Below are 21,983 nucleotides of genomic sequence, written 5' to 3'. Positions count from 1 at the left end.
ATTCCACTTACTAGATTACTTACTATAAAAGTGTCTGGTTCCCAAACAAAACAGTCAATCGGACAGAATTTAAGAAAGAATGTAATGGAAGAAATTAAGAAAAGATTGCTACAAACAGAAAATGTTAATATTCTTGCGGTCGCCACTCTCTTGGATCCTCGTTTTAAAAATATACATTTCCAAGATGCATTAGCCTGTACCAGAGCCATTCGGAGTATCAAGGAATTGATTTCAGATATTGGCTGAACCAAACTGGAAATGATCAATTGATGGAGAACTTTACAACTCAAGTGGAAGAAGAAGAAGACCAAGATGTTGACATATGGAAGGATCATTATAAATTTGTTATAGAAAAGAATAATATTTTGTCTGGTCAACGTGACACAAATATGCCTATGGAACTACAATTTTATTTAAAAAGTCCGGTAGCTGAGTTAAAACAAGACCCATTACTCCTATGGAAAATTATGGAATCCACCTATCCAAATTTAAAGAAAATAGCTCATAAGTATTTGTGTTGCACAGCTACATCCACAGCTTCAGAAAGGCTTTTTTCTAAAGCTGGCCAACTCCTATACCAACAACGTAACCGATTGAAGGGAAAAAACCTGTCAAAGTTAATTTTTTTACAAAGTGTGGACAAAAGATACTGGAATTGTTAATATTTTTGTTTAACTTTTGTTATTACAATTAAAATAAATAATTTTCATAAATATAACAGGCGGTTTTATTTTATTTTTAAAAAACATCGATATTTTACACATATCGATGTTTTTGAATCGATTTTTATCGTACATCGATACTTTTGATTCGATGTTGACATCGATGTCAACATCGATGTTTTCTTAATATCGATCATCCCTAGTTCAATATAATAAACCTCGAATAATTTCGAGATGTCAAAAATAATGAAGACTCATTTGAGTGTTCCCCTCCACGGAAATCTTTAGTAAAAGGCGAAAGATTTATACGTTTTGAAGGGAAACCAGAGTACTCGTTGGTAGATTTCCTCGAGGATATAATGATACTGAAAAAAATTTTTACATCGCGAGCTAGAGAGGTGTTTACGATCTGTAGCGCCATCTATTGATTGACTATAAAACTATAATTGATACCATAGATCGATCAAACTTTGTAATGTGCCATTGAATCTAACGTGTCCTTACTTTAACCATTACATATTTTTTACTTTATACCAAAAGCAGATTTATTTATTATGAATAATATGATATTATTATATGATACTAGCTGCGCCCCGCGGTTTCACCCGCGTAAGTCCGTATCCCGTAGGAATATCGGGATAAAAAATAGATGTTGGCCGATTCTCAGACCTACCCAATATGCTTACCAAATTTTAAAGGAATCGGTCAAGCCGTTTCGGAGGAGTATGGCAACGAAAACTGTGACACGAGAATTTTATATATATAGATTGTCTAGATCTGAAATAGCATATTAGACCTGATCCGTACTCGTAAATTTCCGCCAATTTCCGCCTGGCTATTGATTACTACGAGTATAAACTCTCGATAATTATTGTAAATATTGTTTTACGGGAACATTCCGCAGGCCCTGAAATAGTCTGTTCATTGAACTTGCTCCGAAACGCGTAAATAACACGCTTTAGCATTTATTTCTAAATTAATTTGCGTGAAGATAAATTTACCAAATGCTGTGCCTTTTTCGTCCTCTCTTACGGATTGCCTGGGAGAGAACGCTTATTAACATTTAAAGTTACCTAAGTGCTTACATTCATTAATTTAGACGATTTAAAATAGTTGAATGTTAACCAAACAGTTTACTTTATATACCCACAATACCTAACCCATTATTTTTTAATTATCTGTTTGTTAGAATGCGATTCAAGTTAATTGTGTCCTGTTAAATTTCCATTCCCTGTTTTATTTACGTACACCATAAGAATATCTATATTTTTTATATTTTCTTACCCAAAAGGGCAAAAGGGGACCCTAATACTACAACTTAGCTGTCCGTTTGTCTATCAATAGACACGTAACTCAAGTGGTCATATGCTCTACTGCCCAAACTACTGGACCGATCAGGCTGAAATGTAACAGGCTATATGGTTCTATATGGCTTCCGATACTAAACGATTTAGATGAAAGTTTGTATACAGAAATTTTATTTTAACCACGCGATCAAAGCTGCGGGCAATAACTAGTTTACATTAGTAAACTACCGTGTTTTTGTACTTAAGTATATATTAATATACTTACGTACAAAAACACGGTAGGTATAACATTTTAACACCTGGTTAAACACGCTTCTTTTCCGATGTGCTTTGATTAGCCGTCCGTGTAATGCATCAGTGTCGTTAAAGAAATTGATATAATAGTTAGCATTGAATGGCTCCATGCCCTAAACTTTGTTGTGAACCTTTGGTTCGATATAGGATATATTTTTTAACTACTACATGCTGTGGGTCGTCTTCACATAGGTGCAATAATGGGAATTGATTTTTCATGTAATAGATTTATGATGAATCTCACTTGTATTGTTATATTTTTTTTGAATACATGGCATTGAATACAAATAGCAGAGTATCATCATCGTCTTCTCATTGCAGGAAATATTGATAATAGTGAATACTTGTATAAGAACTATACGGATTTAAAACAAATCTTTTAGAATATTAACAAAGAGAACTCTTCGGCTGTTTATTTATTTATTAGAATATATAACAATATGATAATGATTTGTTCTATATATCAGACATAACTGTCAATCAAATTTTAGAGCGAAATAAAAAGTTTAGGTACCATAATACAACTTATTTAATGTTACTGATATAAATTAATATTTATTTCCGATGATATATAAAATTTTATATGCTTAAGACACACGTTTATATATCATCTCGCCTCAGTAAGGGTACTTGTATAATGGTATTGACAAAAAGGTGTGACAGCCCTATTTAGGCGTGGACTTAATTATAGTGACAGGCGCTTAGCGATTTCAAGTTCAATGACACATTGATCAGGGTTCCCTCTACAATTGTTGGTTCTTTCTTCCTTGCTTATTGTTCAGTAATGACCGAAATATTAGTGGAAGAATTACGAGTAAATGTATACTTAGAAATGCAATAATGGCAATGATTGAGCACTTTGGGATGCTTTAATATGTATCTAAACAATAAAATTTGGTAAACGCCTTGGTAATGTCAAAACAGGCTAAAGTATAAATAACCGTCATTTAAAAAAAACTTTATAAAAGCCATAATTTTAAGACTATAATTTACTTATCAGATAAACTTCATCTTTCAATTTGAGCAGTCGTATTCACAAAATTTGACGTTTATATACAGAATTTGTTAAAAAACAGCTAGTTTTAAATATAACCGAGCAACGACGCGGGTAACAGTTAGTTATTAAATATTATTATGCCACGATTGCTTCCTAGTACACGGTGATTCGTATGCACATAGCAACTAATGATCGTGTCATTCTCCATTTATTAAAAAGAGTTAATATATATCTATATATGAATATTTATTACTAGCTGTTCGCCCCGGATTTGCCCGTGTTAAAAATATAGCACAGATTACATAATATTATATGTATATACTCTATGTTACTCAATGAAGTTGCAGCTTACCACATAAAAACTTAAAAGAATTAAGTTAATAAATTGCCTTTATCTGGTCGCTGTGATTTTTTTTCTTAATAACAATAAATTCAATGAAAATATATTAGAGGTAAATGGCATAGGTTGAAACTTCTAAGGCTCCTAAGGCTTTAAATAATAATTGTTTAAACAAACTGATGGAAACTGAAAGAGTCCCTTCCGTCTGGCTGCATTTTCAACAAAAAAAAAAAAAAATAAATAACCGAGTCGTTTCGGTTTGTTTACTTCGTTAAAGCCTTACGAGCGATGCTCATAATTAAATTTATTTCACAACCATCTAGAGATTCAGCAGGTTTGCTAGTGTTTGTCGCGGATGAATTTTAACCAGCTCCCGTGGCCCCCTCACTCAAGTGGCTCGACGGAACACAGTGGGGTTTTGGTCGGTTAGAATCCGACATAACCCACGGCTCCATCCCCGGGGGCCGTGGGTATCTATGCAAGATTTCCCCACTATAAAAAAAAAAAAAAAGGTTTGCTAGTGTTTGCTACGGTTATATCAGCTCTCAGAAAACAATCTCCATTTGTTGATCCATTCCATTGTAAAGGACATTTGAACGAACTTTTGCATTGTATTATTATGCATTATATACATATTTATCATACCTATTTTACATAGCGACTTATTTATTTAACTTAAAAATATACTAGTCTTTAGTAGTAGTATTTTTTTTTTCTCAGCAGGCAACTAAGTTCGCTGATTTTAAATGGAGTACAATATACATTATCATGTATTTAAGTAATTGAAAAAAATTAAGCCGTTTATATTTAGGTTTATTTCCTAACAAAATGTGAAATACAAATAATTGTAACGAGTTTCAAGAAGTAATTAATTAAATAAATTATATTCACTGTGAAACATTTGATCCATCTTTCCTTGTACTTAAATGTGTCACATGTAATAGAAGCTGAGACCTAGTTTCACTGAAAGGATCGATTGTAGCTTGTTTTGATGGACATACTGAATAATTATTTAAAAATTATAAATATAGAACGAAAAGTTATAAGGTAAAATGTATTAAAAACAATAGGCTGTGTTATTTAACAACAGATACAAATAAGTAGTCGCTTCCATGATGAATTCGTTAGTGCAATGAATTTTTATCTTACTTCTATTAGATGGAGAACTTCCTAAATCGTACTAGTGCTGTTTCACTTTGTCAAAGTTTTAAAATTGGTGTAAGTTTTTGGGCGAAGAGTTTGCATTTTACCATATTAAAATGAAGACCAGTAGTTGATCATTATTACAAAAATGTAAAACCATACTTAAATAGGTCTAAAGATGCATATATCTCAGCAATCGGCATAACTTATTCTTATACGGTATTTCACCGAAATATATTAAGACCTCAAACGGTTGTATTATGTTAATGGCTCTAATACCATTGGTAAAGCCACGTTCACAAGCTATATGTGCTTAATGCGATTGAGACGCAAGATCGTGGTATTGCAATTGAGAATTGTTAGTTCGCATAGTGCATTATAGTAATAGATTTACTCTTAGGATTTGTGTGGATTAACAGAGGGTTAATTATTGCGAAGGTTGTTAGAAATGTTGTATGTTATTTTTACATATTTTTTTTTAGTTAATTTCGCTTTAATAAGATGGAGACTCAAGGTAATTGATATTGAATTATAAAGCACCAGACAGAGATATAAAATATTGATATGCTTATAACTTTTTTATACCTTAATATTATAAAACAAAGTCTTGCCGTCTTTGTGTCTGTATGCTTAGATCTTAGATTACGCAACAAATTTTGATGGGCAATTTTTTTAAATAAGTTGTGATTCAACAGAAAGGTTTATATGTATATGATATGATTTTGCCCGTTTTATGCTAAAATCTGTGTATATAATAGGTTCCTGTTAACGATTTTCGTCACAGTCGCAGGCTTAGATGAACACGTCCTAACGGTCAAGCAAAGTTTGTTGACATAACGGTTGGCGTCGCTTCGTAAGATGTTGAGATATGTCGCGCAATTTAAGCGCTTTTGGACGGGAAAAGTCTCGGATGTGTGAATTACTGGTTATATTATGTACCTATAAGTCGATAAGCGATTATCGTGTGAGTTTAAATAGATATATGGTTATTTTGGTTTCGCTTTGGGACGTCTACGGGTGAGATCTAAGCGTCTAAAATTGTATAACTGGGGTAAAAGCCAATATTTGTATCCGTCCTTACCATTTTTTTCATCTTATAGGCCTGTACTTTATTATTTATATTTTCCCATGGAAAATATAGTAAATTTTAATAAACCCTACACTCATATTGCGTGCAGTGATGGCTCAGTGGTGAGGACCTCGGACTTCAAAAATCGAAAAGTCGGGGTTCGAGACTAGGCGAGCGTGCAGGAAATAAATAGATTTTTCAATTTATCTGCACATGTTACTTAGGATAACATCACCACTGCTCGAAACGGTGAAGGAAAACATCGTGAGGAAACCGGCATGACCGAGAATTAAAAATTTCGACGACATGTGACATCTGCCAACCCGCACTTGGCCAGCGTGGTGGATCATGGCCTGAACCCTCATAGGAGGCCTGTGCCCAGCAGTAACATATACGGGCTGTTTGAATAGAGTTATAGAATAATTTGTCATTATAGAATAGCGCAGTTACAATTTCTGTTAGATGACCTTTTTTAAGACCGGTTGCTGCTATATAAAATGAAATTTCTTAATATCAAGACGACGTTATTTGCCGAAAATCTTAACGACTTTCCTGGAAAATGAATAATGAAAAAAATTAATTGTACAGTTCAACCATTAATGAGGGCTGCAAGAAATCATCTCGCAATTTTACAATGAAGATGCATATATATCATTATAATTCGGCTTAAAGTTATAGAAGTTGTATGATTTAGTATTATTTATTTTTATCAGCTCTCTGTGGATTGTGTGCTCTAAACTCATAAATCATTTTGTAAGCGATGTCTCGCTTGCACAGAGCAAACAATAGACTTTCTTCGAAAAATCCGGTAAAAAAGCACAGTACATCCGTCGTCAACACATAAACACAATATGTCTGCAACAGACGTTCCCTTGTCCATTGTGCCCTTAGAAGAGGTCATTATTTCAAACAAGTGGCTAGGTCGCTGACCTTTGCACTAACGTTTTGACGTTCACTAATTTCAATATTACCCTGCGAGCGTTCGTTTGTATATTTGCATTTTTACGCAAAGAAATATAGATTTTAGGTGTAGACGGTATAAAGTGCTTTTTAATTTGATTGAAATCCGTTTTGCAGATTGTTTTGATTATGTGTTGATTGATCAGATTGATGCTGATTATAGATACCACATAAACAACTCCATTGAGTAAATCTAGTATGAATATGATTCAGCTTTATGCTACTGATTTTTTGTACTTAAATATTTTTCTATCCACGTTCCTAAAAACAAGTCAACTCCGTGGGTTTTCAGTTGAATGACGTGATTGTTTTTGTGTTTTAAACGCAATGATAATATATAATTAATAATTATTATATAGATATATATAAATTGCCATTTGGTCTCATTTTAGAATTACGAGACCACAGCGACCTTTCTGTAGAAAAAGCTTTATCTTTTAATGAAATTACACATAAAAGAATACTACATAATATTTGAATGAAAAGAGAGTACAATTAATTGCTTGATGTTATCACTTGCAACCAGGCAACCAGGGTAAACGGTAACAATAATGACTCTTTCCTTGATATGTACGTTATAAGAGCATTCAAACAATTGGATACTTGTAGGTTTGGTTTCATTCATGCGAGTCCGTGTAGGCGGGCCAGTTCTTGCAGCTGTTTCAATATTCAACGTTACTGTATCCCATCTTAACACGGTACTTAAGAGTTTAAGGTATTCAAAAGTCAATATAGTAACTTGATTTGCGCGCGGCTTCGTTCGCGTTGGAAGCGGTAAAATAAAGTCTAAACCGTTGTCGAAATCTCTTGATGACATATGATAATTTTACTATAATCGATCCACTCGTTTAGAAGGAGTTCAGTGACAGTGGTATGTCACTGGACTCTTCACGATCACAATAAATGTGTCACCGTTACATTATAATCACCGTTATATTATATTTTTGCAATATTATATCAATCAACTTTGTAGTCAAAAAACTTTTGATATGTAATTTACTTACAATTTAATGCGTTATTTTTCGGTAGATAATAATCTATCGATGTGAAACTGTTACATTGTCAAATGGGTATTTGATGGGTTAGGTAAGGTTCGGTTTGTTTAAAAACTACACAGAACAGACCTGCACTTAATGGACGTATGGGAAATGTAAATTCTCAGGATAGTGAATAACTGCGACTACAAACTAACTAAAATAAAAACAATTGAATAATAGTCTAACGGTAATCTTACGGCATTAGATATCCTACTTGTATAATATTATAATCGAGATATTTTGTAAGAATGTATGGATGTTTGTTACTCTTTCACGCTGAAACCTCTGGGATTTTTATGAAATTGGGCACAGAGATAGATTAAAATCTGGATTGACACATGGCTACATTTTAGCCACGCGAGTGTATCCACAGGCTCCACCCAGAATATCTATATGAAGATACGTATCTAGCCGACTTTTCTTGTACATTTTGACATTATCCCCATAAGTATGATGATCATACGTTCATCGTTCCGTAATACAATGCTGATGCGTTAAATGTGTGTTTCATTGCAATACGTGTGAAGCCGGGGTGACTGCTAGTATGTAAAAAATATAAGCCAAGTAATGTAACACTTCATCTGGACTCTCAACATCGTCATGAGTAGTTTCAGTGAAGCCTTCATTTATGAATTTGCATTAAAAGAAAACCAAGACCCTTAAATACTGCATAAAAATTACAAAATACAAAGTTAGTTCTTCTATTAAGTCTAGTCACTTAATTGATCCTAAATTTGGCTTAGCTATATCTTCTAAATTCAAAACAATAGGCCATAACAGTGACGTATATGTTCACAGATTATACACACGAGTTGCCAGCATCAAAGAGATACCATATAAGATTCGAAATTCAAGTTTAATGACGGATTACGTAATTTAAAATTACCGCGTAACCGACGCGATAGGTATGATTCGATCATCCATTTTCGAGATTTCGTTATAGGCGATGGGTAAATGACGTTGACAAGTGTCAAGTTGATACTTTCGAAGCTTTCACCGAATAAGGCTGGGATTATATGAATTCATGTCGAGAGATTTGTGGATCAAATCATAGATAGAGTTTAGAAGACTTGCGGCTGGCGAAAGTTTTGTGGTAGTATAGTGTAACAAGGCTGAATTAATATGTGTTAGGATTTTGTATACGTCGCGACTGTACTGTTGATTCTACCATAAGTTGTGATAGTTACATGTCAAAGGAAATGTTGGTTTTTTTATTAGGTATGTTTTATAGTATGTATAATCAAATATAAGATTTAACTCATCTAAAAATTTGTACATGTATAAACAAACATAAACAAATTTTTCTTGAAATTGATCTAAAAATTTGTATATGTATGTTTGCATGTGATTTGCTTTCACGCCTAACAATTAAACTGAATCTTATGGATTAATATGTAAAAATATATCAAATCCACGGGCGGAAGGTAAAAACAAAAGTTTGTACTGAATATATAATATCAACAGATATATCAGATAATATAAACTGCATTTTAATGTCGTCTACGCACAGCCTAATCATTTTAATATTATGTCAGTCACGATGACAGCTGAGCGGTGACATTCGTACTGTAATTGCCATGTAAAAAATGTTACAAATGTTAATCAATGAAAGAGTTATGTAACGAGGTCTTGAACTTGTTTTTTTAATATCTTTAACCAGTATGGTAATGGAATATTATATAGAAAGTAATTCAATAATTCCTTTTTTATACATTCAATGAAATTTGTAGATGGAACTTCATTAAAGGTGATTGACGCTGCACGCTGCAATATATTGGTTTTGAAAGCGAATATATTGCAACGAGTTAGTTATTTACTTATTTATTATTTAAATATCGTAATTTTTTGTGACTGTTTTATTGTAGTTAATTTATTCTTATTTAATACTTTAATTGTAACAAGATTTTATGTTTTGATTACGTTTCTTATATGATCAAAATGAATGATATGTAAATATTAAAATACTCCTGACTATGAAAATTATTCATTGAGCAAATTTTAAAAAACTTCTTTTCGAGTTCTTTCTTATTATAAAAATACTTACTAACTTACCTGTAATGCTTTTTAAATAATAAAAAAACAATATTTAACCGTTATTCTCTTCACGTACAGTTCGCACAAACCGCTCGGAAGTATGTTGCAAGTAGAAATGGAAATATAATTTCGTATGCGATAGAGAAGGACGGAACTAGATCCGATTTCAGAGCGGAGTTGTTTTACTAAAGTTGTTTCTATTGACAAAACAAGGTGCATTTTAGGCAGTTCGCAGAGCTCCTGACCGGACGCGTAAAACAAACAGATTGCGGTTTGTTTCCATATAAATAGTGGGATTGAGTAACACGTGTATTTCTTGGAATAATAAATAATGTTCAATCACGTATTGATGTTTTAAAATTACCTATTATTAAAGTTACAAGACTATGCATATCGCTTGTACATTTTCGTTTGAAAAAATATTAAAATATTCAAGTATTATTACGAAATTTGAGCTGAGGTTATTGATATGTGAGACAATTGGGAATATGTAAAAACAAATAGAAAAACATTTTTATTGACATAAAATTAATAACATTTCTTATATAACTGATGTATCATGTGAAGCGAGATACTAAATTATTTTTTTAATCGTAAATTACTCGGATATTCACTAGTTCGCAATAGATAAAGTCTCAATAGTATCGTTACTATGTTTAACAAGTATATAAATAAATCTAAGCATATATAGAATATTATAACCAAGTCCCAAATAGTTAACAGTCATTCAGTCCGGTAGATGTGGGCTGTGCACTGACCTGATTCCGTTTATTATCTTATTTGCTAAAGATTTCACTGTGTCTCATCCTGATAAATGTATGACGAAGCGGCGTTTGAAGATTTGTACTTTAATATCAGGCGTGTTGACAGTAGAGGTTCCTTGTATGATGGTATAGTCCTACCTCCTTCCAATATTATAAATGCGAAAGTTTGTAAGGATGTGTGTGTGTGTGTGTTTGTTTCTCTTTCACGCAAAAACTGATCAACCGATTGCAATGAAATATAGTACGTAGATAGCTGGATAACTGGAATAACATATAGGCAAATTTTCAACAACAACGCTATCGATCCTTTCCTTATCCCTTATCCACACTCAATAGCCTCTGCAAATGTTTATGGGCAATACTGGTCGCTTACCATCAGTTGACCCTCTAGCTCCTTTGCCAACTATCACATAAAAAAGACAAACTTTGATAAATTGAATCTATAGTACGTATAACATAACCACTGCTTCAACGGTGAAGGAAAACATCCATGTCACAGGAAACCGGCATGTCCGAGAATCAAAAGTTCGACGACATGTGACATCTGCCAACCCGCACTTGGCCAGCGTGGTGGATTATGGCCTGAACCCTCATAGGAGGCCTGTGTCCCAGCAGTGGGAACATATATGGGCTGATGATGATGATGATGATGATTCAGGAATCTGTGTATTACCAAAAATGTTGTAACGTATGTAATATATAATTAACGCTTTAAATATAAATCATAGACTGTAAAATTATCATTTAACAGAGATTATATTTAACGAATACAATAATTGGTTGTGATTTTTAAATGCTGTTCTGCGACATGTGGACAGCTAATTATATACGAAAAAATATATTTATGGAACTATCTCTTATGTGAAAAGACTACATTTAATGTTTAAAAAATATTATTGCAATAGATCTAAACTCTAATTAAAATGAGGGATAAAATATACATATAAGCAATAAACGCATAAGAACCAGCATTTCAGTATGGAAAAGCGACAAAGGTCGGTGGTCAGAAAGTTTGAATATTTTTAATGAGTGCAACTCTGGTATGGATTAATTAAAATAACGAAGCCAGCTTTTCACGGCGTAATTGAGATTTTAACGCTGGCTTAATAATCAAGTGGTAGTTAATTAAAAATAAAAAATGTACAAGAAAAAGTCTTTAAAAGCTACCTCAATAGCCAATAAGTGCTCCTATTCGTATAATTGATCGATATTCTTACATCCTTTCTTATAGTATTATAAATGTGACAGTGTGTCTGTTTCTTTGTTTTCTTTTACGTCGCAACGGGGCGATTTTATAGTACGATTTGTGTGTATGAATATGGTTAAGAGGTAAAACATTGATACAATCTACTCTTTACCGCAGTAAATCGCCTCAATACATTAAAAATTAGGATTATCCTACTATCCTATCCTACTATCCTACTAATATTATAAATGCGAAAATTTGTATGGATGTGTGTGTGTTTGTTGCTCTTTCACGCAAAAACTATTCAACCGATTGCAATGAAATTTGGTACGTAAATAGCTGGACAACTGGAATAACATATAGGCAACTTTTTTTTCCCGATATTCCTACGGATACAGACTAACGAGGGTGAAACCGCGCGGCTCAGTTAGTACAGTATATATTCTAACCTGCATAAAATTTAACAATCGAAAATAAACCTCCTTTTGTGTCTTTATCCATGTATACAAATTCAATGTTAATATTAGCGACATTCCAAAGCAGTTAAAGCTTAATCATCTCTGCAATGCAAACAGCATTGAATAATGTGCCATCACACGTGCATTGCATAAACACACTTACATAAATATTCAAAAGGGCAACACTACATTACATTTCTCTGCGACGGTACCGAAGGACGCGGATTCATTTAGCCAGTATTGCTATTTAAATTTCGAAACATGTCAAAATTAGAATGTTTAATGTAGTTTGAATTTATAGATTAGAAGATTTCGGCCGTATTTGAGTTTAAAAATATAATATTTTCTGATATCTCCATCCTCACTTTTCGATTATGTTTTATACACTAGCAGTAACCCGCGGCGTTACTAGCGTGGTACCCGGGCAATAAGTGGCCTATGGGCTAATCCATAATAATATAAGATACGATAAGCTGTTTTCGCGTAAATAACTAACAAACGTCCATCCATACTTACAAACTTTCGCGTTTATAATATTAACTAATAAAATACATATTCTAAGTTTCTTTTCGCGATTCCTACGGTGATTATAATTCATTTTCATCTAATATACCTTTATTAGATGACAGTGAATTATTATAACCGTTATTTAACGTTAACAGTAACGCACACGCTCACATACACCAGTAGTTTAAAGTGATAAGCAATCGATGAATGATTTTGAACATCTTCAATTTGTCAAGCAAAACAAAAAAATGTTTTGACATTAACACGCATACCTTAAACATACCTTGCAAATAACGCAGACCGCCCAATGAGTAACATTAATTTTTTTCGACTGGCAACACTTTGCGTTTGCCGCCAAATTTTGCATTCAGTGTCAAAAAAGTGGGACGAGTGATTGATTTGATCGTTATGTTGTTTAACACTGTACCATTGTTGTTGTGTAAAGGTTAGGTTATGAAATTTGTCAGATAACTTGTATATTTTCATACTGTTTTGGGTCATGGAGTTAAACTTTGTCTTCCGTATATATCGAAATAAATTAGTATTACGTTCATATTTTAATGCTGTACCTGTATAACATGAAATAATTTCTAAGTATGCATTTAGAAAAAAAACCTTTTACGTCGCATGCACAAATTAGTAATACTATGTGCCCTGCAATTATCTCATTAATCTTAAATATGGTTTCTGTATTAATGAACTGTTTATGGAAATCGTGTTTATAATGATTAATTACAACAGGATAACATAAAAACCAATATATAAGTAAGCCTTAAGCTTTATTGACGGCTGTCATATTATAGCCGATCTATGGCAGTTCAATCGTACCTATTTAATTTTTTAGAAAATCCTATCCTATCCTATCCTACTTTCTACAAATATGTAGTTGAACAACTGGAATAACACATAGGCAACTTTTTATACCGATATTCCTACGGGATACAGACAGACGGGTGAAACGGCGAGGCGCAGCTAGTCAATGATATAGTCACGAGTATTCTTGTTAGGCCCTTAATCCTACTTTTCCTACTATCCTAATTATTCTACTCCTTATCAATAACTTTTTATCCCGATATTCCTACGAGATACGGACTTACGAGGGTCAAACCGCGGGGCGCAGCTAGTACTATAATAATAATTTGTGCTATGTTTGTTTATCCATACATACTTATGCTTTATTATAAAAACTATAGTAATTATAAAGACGAATTATCAATTTTTGCTTTTTGTACTTGTGTCTAAGTACTAAATTATATCACATGAATATATAATTTACTAGCTGCACCCGGCAAACGCTGTTCTGCCTTACTCTTATCGTTTAGTGGTATGAAAAATAGATGTTGGCCGATTCTCAGACCTACCCAATATGCTTACCAAATTTCAGAGGAATCGGTCAAGCCGTTTCGGAGGAGTATGGCAACGAAAACTGTGACACGAGAATTTTATATATATAGATTTAGAATTTACAAATACAAATATCCACCATTAGTATTACACATTTCTTTGTTAACCAGTACTGATTCATGCTTCGTAACGATAGCATGCTCCATGACCATTTATTAATATGGCAACCGTTTATCATAGTCAGCTCCCATTCGGTAAACTATCCGTTGTTTTATGATCTGGTAAGGAATTTGTTTACTACATATATGCGTTAATGTCAACACAAGAGAGTCGTGCGGTATTATGTTTGTTTTAAATGCCTGTTTTGTATTAGATTTAGTAGGTTTTGTTCGTGTATCTGGAATAAAGTACGTAAAGTAATGAAATGAAACAATAAGCACTCGTATAAGAAATTGTTTATACCAAAGGTCGTAAGAGATTATTTACTCACTGCCCACTATGAGAAGATATTTTTAGTAGATAATACGGAAATTATGAATATAACTTATAATAGAGACATTTTACAAAATAAGTAGTGTTGATATAGTAATATATATAGCTCTTAAATGTGTAGAAACGCAGATAGAAATATATAGCTTTCATATTGTTAGTTACAAAATACTGTTGTATCAACTCATAATTTCATATCGAACTGGGTACATCAATTCTTTTGAGAATAGTAGTAAAGCATTAATGTTTGAAACAATTATCTTATGTAAGAATGTTAAATATGTTTTTTTTTGTTTCAGGTAATAAAATATGGGTTCGAAAATGGGATAAAAACAGGGAATAACTTCGTGCCCCTTGGTCTGATTGTTTTATAGATTATGTCATTATTGATTTATTGGAATTCGTTTAGATGGAATAAATCAGGTATATTTTTATAATACATTGTGCGTGGTAAGCATAATGTGTTTATGGATTCGGACTAAAATCTTTCGCCTTTATATCCGAAATTTGATGTGTTTAAAATAGATATTATACTCCTCATACGACATATTATTATTAGTAAAGGGTATAAATATTAGTTTTTTACCTAGAAGAATGTTATAACAATGAAGAAATACGATTTGTCTATGGGATCACAACTACACGAATTAATTATATTCTTCGACATCCCTAGTAAATGTTTGAACCCGTCTCGATAATGTCCCGCAAGACTAAAATATCCGGACCAACGGGCTTGTGTAATTTTGGGCCGCCTCCACCCGCGGCCATTTCTATCCGATCTAACTTTATCCTTCATTGGAATTCTTTATTTGAATGTCAAACTCAAAAGCGCGCGCCGACTGGCATTTGTTTTTTTTTTTTTGTACAGATTATAACAGTTCGTCGAATGCTGCCATATGTGAAACTTTTCATCGTTAAATAAAAAAAAAAAAAAAACGTTCATTGCGTTTTTCTAACAGTTTACGAAAGAACGAGTTAAGTTAAAGAGTTTTATTATACAGATGTTCAGTCATAGTTATGGTCTTATATGGACGAAAAAAAAAACATAATTTACGTGTTTATGGTTGTACAGACATTATGGTTCCTTGATAAATAAGCATCTATAATTTATTCCCAAGCTAGCATACTTCGCAATTAATGGTCGGGCGTGACCCACTGTTCTAGTTAGAACCTGAATCGATCTAGTTTCACATTTTCTAGAACAAAGCTTGGTTAATGATAGGTAAATGTTATCTGTTTTATACTAGAACTGTGGCGAAAAAATTATAACGGGACACATCATTCAGAGATATCCTTCTAGCTATAGTAATGCGTTGAAGGATATAATAATCAATTTGAAAGGTAATAAAGCAAACCATAAAAACTATTTGAAACGCTGTACACTTTGAACATTGCACTCTAACATACAAAACTTAAGATCTATTTTATCACAATCAATTAGAAATTTCCAAATCAATAAGGTGCTTACAATTTTTGTTGTTCGTTAAATGCGGTGTAGTTTGCAATTGAATACATACATACATTATATGAATACCTTACATCCTATCCTACTAATATTATAAATGCGAAAGTGTGTAAGGATGTGTGTGTGTTTGTTGCTCTTTCACGCAAAAACTACTGAACCGATTGCAATGAAATTTGGCATGTAGACAGCTAGATAAGTGGAATAACATAAAGGCAACATTTTATTCCGATATTCCTACGGGATACGGGCTTACGCGGGTGAAACCGCGGGGCGCAGCTAGTATATTATAAACGCAAAATTGTTTTTGTTTATCCTTCTTTCACATCACAACGGAGCGATTTTAGGTCCTTTTTTACACGCTTTTTATTAGCTTCACCTGTATGTTTGTTTGTTTGTATGTTTGTTTGTTTGTATGTTTGTTTGTTTGTAACTGACTTCTTTGGGCGCGATTTTGACCCACTTTAAACGGCCAGATTTCGTTCAAACTTTGTAGATTTATTGAGGACCGATGACAATACACTAATTTGATAAAATTATTCCAGTTTTCAATTTGCAAAATATGATTTTTGTTAAAGCGTGTTTTATAGTTTTTTTAAACTATTATATTTTATTCACCTTGCAATCTGCAAACACGATAGAGTGACAGACTACTTCTTTCGACGCAGGCGACGTCGCAGCCTGAAAGCTAGTATAATTATAGATATTAATGTTATATTACTAATGAATTTTTATTTGGGAAATGTTCTATTTTAAATAATAAATATACTTTAAGAGTTATAACAATTATTAATTCGTCATTTAACTCGACTTTACAGGCACTATTAAATAGATTTATTGCGGGTAAGTTTATCTCGAGTGGATATTAGTTAATCCTTAGCTTAGTCGTATCTAGATGGCCTAGATAGATTTACTCATGCCACAATGAAAACATTATGTCTTGTACTACGACTGGTTGGATGTAAAATGATTATATTTTATATCCAACCAGCCTGTTTTTAAGACTGGGACTCGAGCATTGGCATGAATTGGGCCAGCTCGCACTGGGGAAGGTGACACCCCTACAGAAGATCGGTAGTAGTAGGTAAAATAGTAGCATGCTTGTGTGTGTGTGTGTGTGTGTGTGTGTGTGTGTGTGTGTGTGTGTGTGTGTGTGTGTGTGTGTGTGTGTTTGGTTCGTAAATGATAAGTAAATAAATATTTTATCAGTCAACCTACGAACTTTTTTTAAGGATAACTATTTAATATATTCCATTGCTCCTATGTTTTACTATCTGTGTTCTATAACCTTCCTCGAAATGTGGACTGCATATATATACTAGCTGCACGCTCCGGCTCCGCCCGGGTAGTCATTTATCGTAATTGAAATAATATAAACTGCACATGGTGTACAAATAAGACTATAATCGGTTTAGTAGTTTAAGAGCCCATTGCAGACAAACAACGTAACGCGTAATCTATATATAGTAAGATATATTTGTATGTGGTAGTCGAGCACGCTTCGGCACGAATTGGGCCAGCTCGCACCGGGGAAGTACCACACCCCCACAGAAGACCGACTTTAAATAGCATACTGCTATGTTTCGTTCGGTGAGTGGGGGAGCCGGAGGCCCATATCCTCTTCCTCACCCTTTCCAGTCCTTTCCTTTACTCCTCTCTTCGATCCTTTCCTAATCCCTTTCCATTTTGCAGTCGGCAATCCATTTGAAGAGGCGTGGGGTCTGCATTCGACCTTGCACCTCTCCAAATGTCCATGGGCGGTGGTAGCGCTTACTATCAGGCGACCCACCAGCTCCATTGCCGACTATGACATAAAAAAAAATATAGACTATACATAGATACTTATATCTTGCCATGAGAAAAAAACACTCATCGACTCAGAAGTTTCTTAAATTGGCGCCAACCAGTGATAAGCTCTATTGCTTTGTAATATTAGTATAGACAGATAATAAATACTTTATTTGGTATAGATATAGTGAAGTTTTCGCTGGGAATATTCGCTTAATATTCTACAAGCAACAGCAACATGCAGTGGTGGCTCAGTGGTGAGAAGCTCGTCGGGGTTCGAGACCGGGCGAGCGTGCAGGAAATAAATTGATTTTTCAATTTATCTGCACATGTGGATAACATCACCACTGCTAAAACGGTGAAGGAAAACATTGTGAAAAACCGGCATGTCCGAGAATCAAAAGTTCGACGGCATGTGACATCTGCCAACCCGCACTTGGACAGCGTGGTGGATATGACCTGAACCCTCATAGGAGGCCTGTGTCCCAGCAGTGGGAACATGTATGGGCTGATGATGATGATTTTACAGAATTTACTGTTAGTAGTTTAATTATTTTTAACAGACTATAAAAGAAAAACGTTTTTTAAACGGTATTTTATGTCCATCATACTTATATTATTTCCTTTACTAATGTTGAATGTTCCGTTTTTATAAGTCAGTAAGTATTAGGTATTTATTTGTTCGTTCGTTTACCCCAAAATAGAACCCCGTAAACAGATGCGTAACTAATTGTGTTAAAAGTTTGTTGAAATAACTGAAATCGAATTGGTAATAGATACGTAGGGTTGTCACAACGCCGCAATAATGTATCGATGAAATTAATTTATACTCCTGCATTACTACTGTTTGAAGTCTCAATGGAGCCACTTGAGCTAAATGTATGCTTTGAGACGGTTATCGTAACACGTGCGTTGGCTAACAGGATATTATGACTGCGCTTTTATTTTATGTACTTAAAGCTAGTGATGTGGTGATATCGATTTTTAATCGAATTTATAATAATCTGTGATATGTTTTCGCTGATACTATGTTCACAGTAGGAACATAGTAATAAAAGCATTGGTGAAAAATTAATATGGAATTGGAAATAATATTTTCTTTAAAAGAAACAACAGCAAAACTTTAAACGTTATTTATTTTAAGAACGTTCATCAAACATACTTTATTTTTTTCCCCTTAATGTAATAAGCTAAAGTTAAATAATATTCAGCTCTATAATTTACATTAATTAGAAAAAGGTAAAAGATGAAGGAAATCAACATGCTGTTTTAAATGTGAGATTAAACTATCATACTTTGGCTTCCTTGCTACTGGAGTATTCCAGGATAAAAGTATGTTTTGTATAAATTTATGGTTTTTTATTTAAAACTTTTTACGAAGAAAAAAAATAGCATTGCAAAATTTTATATTTTCTTATTATTTATATAATTGAAATCTATCTAAATAATAGTGTTATTATTATAATGTATATAAAATGTGTGAAAACCAAACTACAAACGTTTATGCTAAGTATATACATGGTAATTGGTAGGGTTTTTTTATCTAGTTGGCGGTTACTAACGTTGTAAGAAAAAATATTACGGAATTTCGGTTCGTTGCTTTGGCAAAAAAACTTGTGTCTATAAACTTTTTTGTTACATGTTATAACAAAACTCAACAGTAATGCGAACTGAAGTTCTTTAATCAATTAATGAGAATGTAATGAAAGAGATAATAAAGCAAATAGATATAATTTAAAAGTACAAATAAATGAATCTATCTGTTACTTTCCGCTAAGTCAAATTCGTAGTATATAACTAAAAATAATTTGCAATAAGTGACGTTGGGGGTAATAATTTTAATTACTGCTTTTTTATTAAATGCGTTGACGTCTATCATCTATTACCTATATATTTTTACTAAGCAATGTTTCTATCGCAAGCATCTTAATGTTGCACTATTTAATTATCTAAACTAATATTATAAAGAGGAAACTAATGTATTTTTGCAACGTTTTCACGCAAAAACCTTTGGATGGATGTTAAACGTCCTATTTATCACGGGTGAAGCCGGGACGAACAGAAACAGAACTGTAAAAACCTTCAATGATATTGATTAAAACGACCCCACGGGTCTCGCCCCGCCGTGAATTATAGCTTTGTTAGAATCCGTTCTATTGCATTTTTTCCATCTTTTTGAAACAACCTATTATTACAGTCATCTGCGAAATAGTATATAATTTTGTTAGATGTTTTATAAGGCAATAAAACTATGTGAGTTTTTAATAACATATTCTTTTAACGTACTGAATTGATATGGGAAATAAAAATTAAAATTAAGAGATACTAAATATATTTATTGATTTTGATTTAATATATAAATACAGTTAAAAGTAAACATTTATTGAATTTGATATAAGATGTCTGGATTCAATATTGTATGCACATAAAAAATCACATATCGACGTTTATCGTCAGCAGTACATCACTACGTGCGATATGCTTCGGGTCAATGCACTCTATGCGTTCTTAATGAACACTAGCGAGTGATAAAAATTATGAGATTTTTTCTAATGTCTAGGAAAGTTTTAGTTCTGTGGTCATTAGGCAATTTTGTTCGATATTTATGATACAGACGCATTATTTCATTAGAGGGGTGTTCTACATGTGGTAGTCGAGCACGCTTCGGCACGAATTGGGCCAGCTCCCACCAGGGAAGTACCACACCCCCACAGAAGACCGGCGTGAAATAGCATTCTGCTGTGTTTCGTTCGGTGAGGGGGGGAGCCGGAGGCCCATATCCTTTTCCCTATCCTTCCCTTTATTCCTCTCGTCAATCCTTTCCCAATCCCTTTCCCATTTGAAGTTGGCAATCCATTTGTAGAGGCGTAAGGTCTGCAATCGACCTCACACCTCTAAAATGTTCACGGGCGGTGGTAGCGCTTACCATCAGGCGACCCACCAGCTCCATTGCCGACTGTAACATAAAATAAAAACATAAAAAAAATTAGAATGTTAATACACAGAACTTATACCTAATAAAAGAATGCATAATAACATATAAACTTTCCTCTTGAATATATCTATTAAAAAAACCATCAAAATGCGTAGTTTTAAAGTATTATACATAGGGACATAAGGACAGAGAGAGCGGTTTAAGAGGAAAGTTTATATGTATAACATCTATTAAACTACTCCGAATTTAACGCGTGCGAAGCCGCGGCAAAAACTAGTATATAACCAATGGAAATTAAAACGTTCGCTCAGTTTTCTGTTGATATACCTAGTCTTGCCATAAATATTGTAATAAAGAAAAAAGAAAATTGTTAACTGCAAATAACATTTATTACTTTTACAGTGTGTCAGTTTAATACATAAACTAGCTGTTGCGCGGTGCGCGGGCTGCAAGCAGCCCGCGTGGATTTTTGCGTAGACCAGTATTATCAAGACTTAATAGATGGTGCGCGGTGCGCGGGCAGCAAGCAGCCCGCGGGGCTTTTTGCGTGGACCAGTCTTATCAAGACTTAATAGATGTTGCGCGGTGTGCGGGCTGCAAGCAGCCCGCATGGCTTTTTTCGTAGACCAGCTTTACCAAGACTCATTAAATGGTGCGCGGTGCGTGGGCTGCAAGCAGCCCGCGTGTCTTTTTTGCGTGGACCAGTCTTATCAAGACTTAACAGATGGTGCGCGGTGTGCGGGCTGCAAGCAGCCCGCATGGCTTTTTTTCGTAGACCAGCTTTACCAAGATTAAATAATGGTGCGCGGTGCGCGGGCTGCAAGCAGCCCGCGTGGGTTTTTGTATAGATTAGATTTATCAATAGGGAAGCTGATGCTCGGTGTGCGAAATGCACTTACGATGTTTGCGTAGATAAAGAAAATAATATTACATTTTCAGACCGTTACAATTACGTAATAGATTCTGGTTAGGGTTTTATTTTTGACACAGAGCGATTCAATGGGAAGGTTTACATGTAAGATATATTATTGTATTATTGAACCCGTTCGAAACCGGTGTGCGTCGCTTAAGATTGTAAGTACAATCCGATGATATTCGATTAGTCTATCTTCTATGCTACACACATAAGCTACAACATTCATAACACTATTAGAATACGAAAAATTAAATATAATCAAATAAAAAATATCCATTACAATAAAGCTCC

At 33.7% G+C, this 21,983-nt stretch overlaps 1 protein-coding gene and 1 non-coding gene across 2 annotated transcripts in view; one reads left to right on the top strand and one right to left on the bottom strand.

Annotated features, from left to right (window-relative positions):
- Positions 1-21,983, top strand: part of LOC119836093 — a 79,050-nt gene that overhangs the window by 16,358 nt on the left and 40,709 nt on the right. The window lies entirely within an intron of this gene.
- On the bottom strand, positions 879-994 carry LOC119836136. The gene has a single exon (XR_005288081.1). It is a non-coding gene; the product is annotated as a U5 spliceosomal RNA (small nuclear RNA).

This window comes from Zerene cesonia, chromosome 22, assembly GCF_012273895.1.
Source record: "Zerene cesonia ecotype Mississippi chromosome 22, Zerene_cesonia_1.1, whole genome shotgun sequence".
NCBI lineage: Eukaryota > Metazoa > Arthropoda > Insecta > Lepidoptera > Pieridae > Zerene > Zerene cesonia.
Note: the sequence above shows the minus strand (reverse complement) of the source record. Positions and strands in the feature narration are given on the sequence as shown.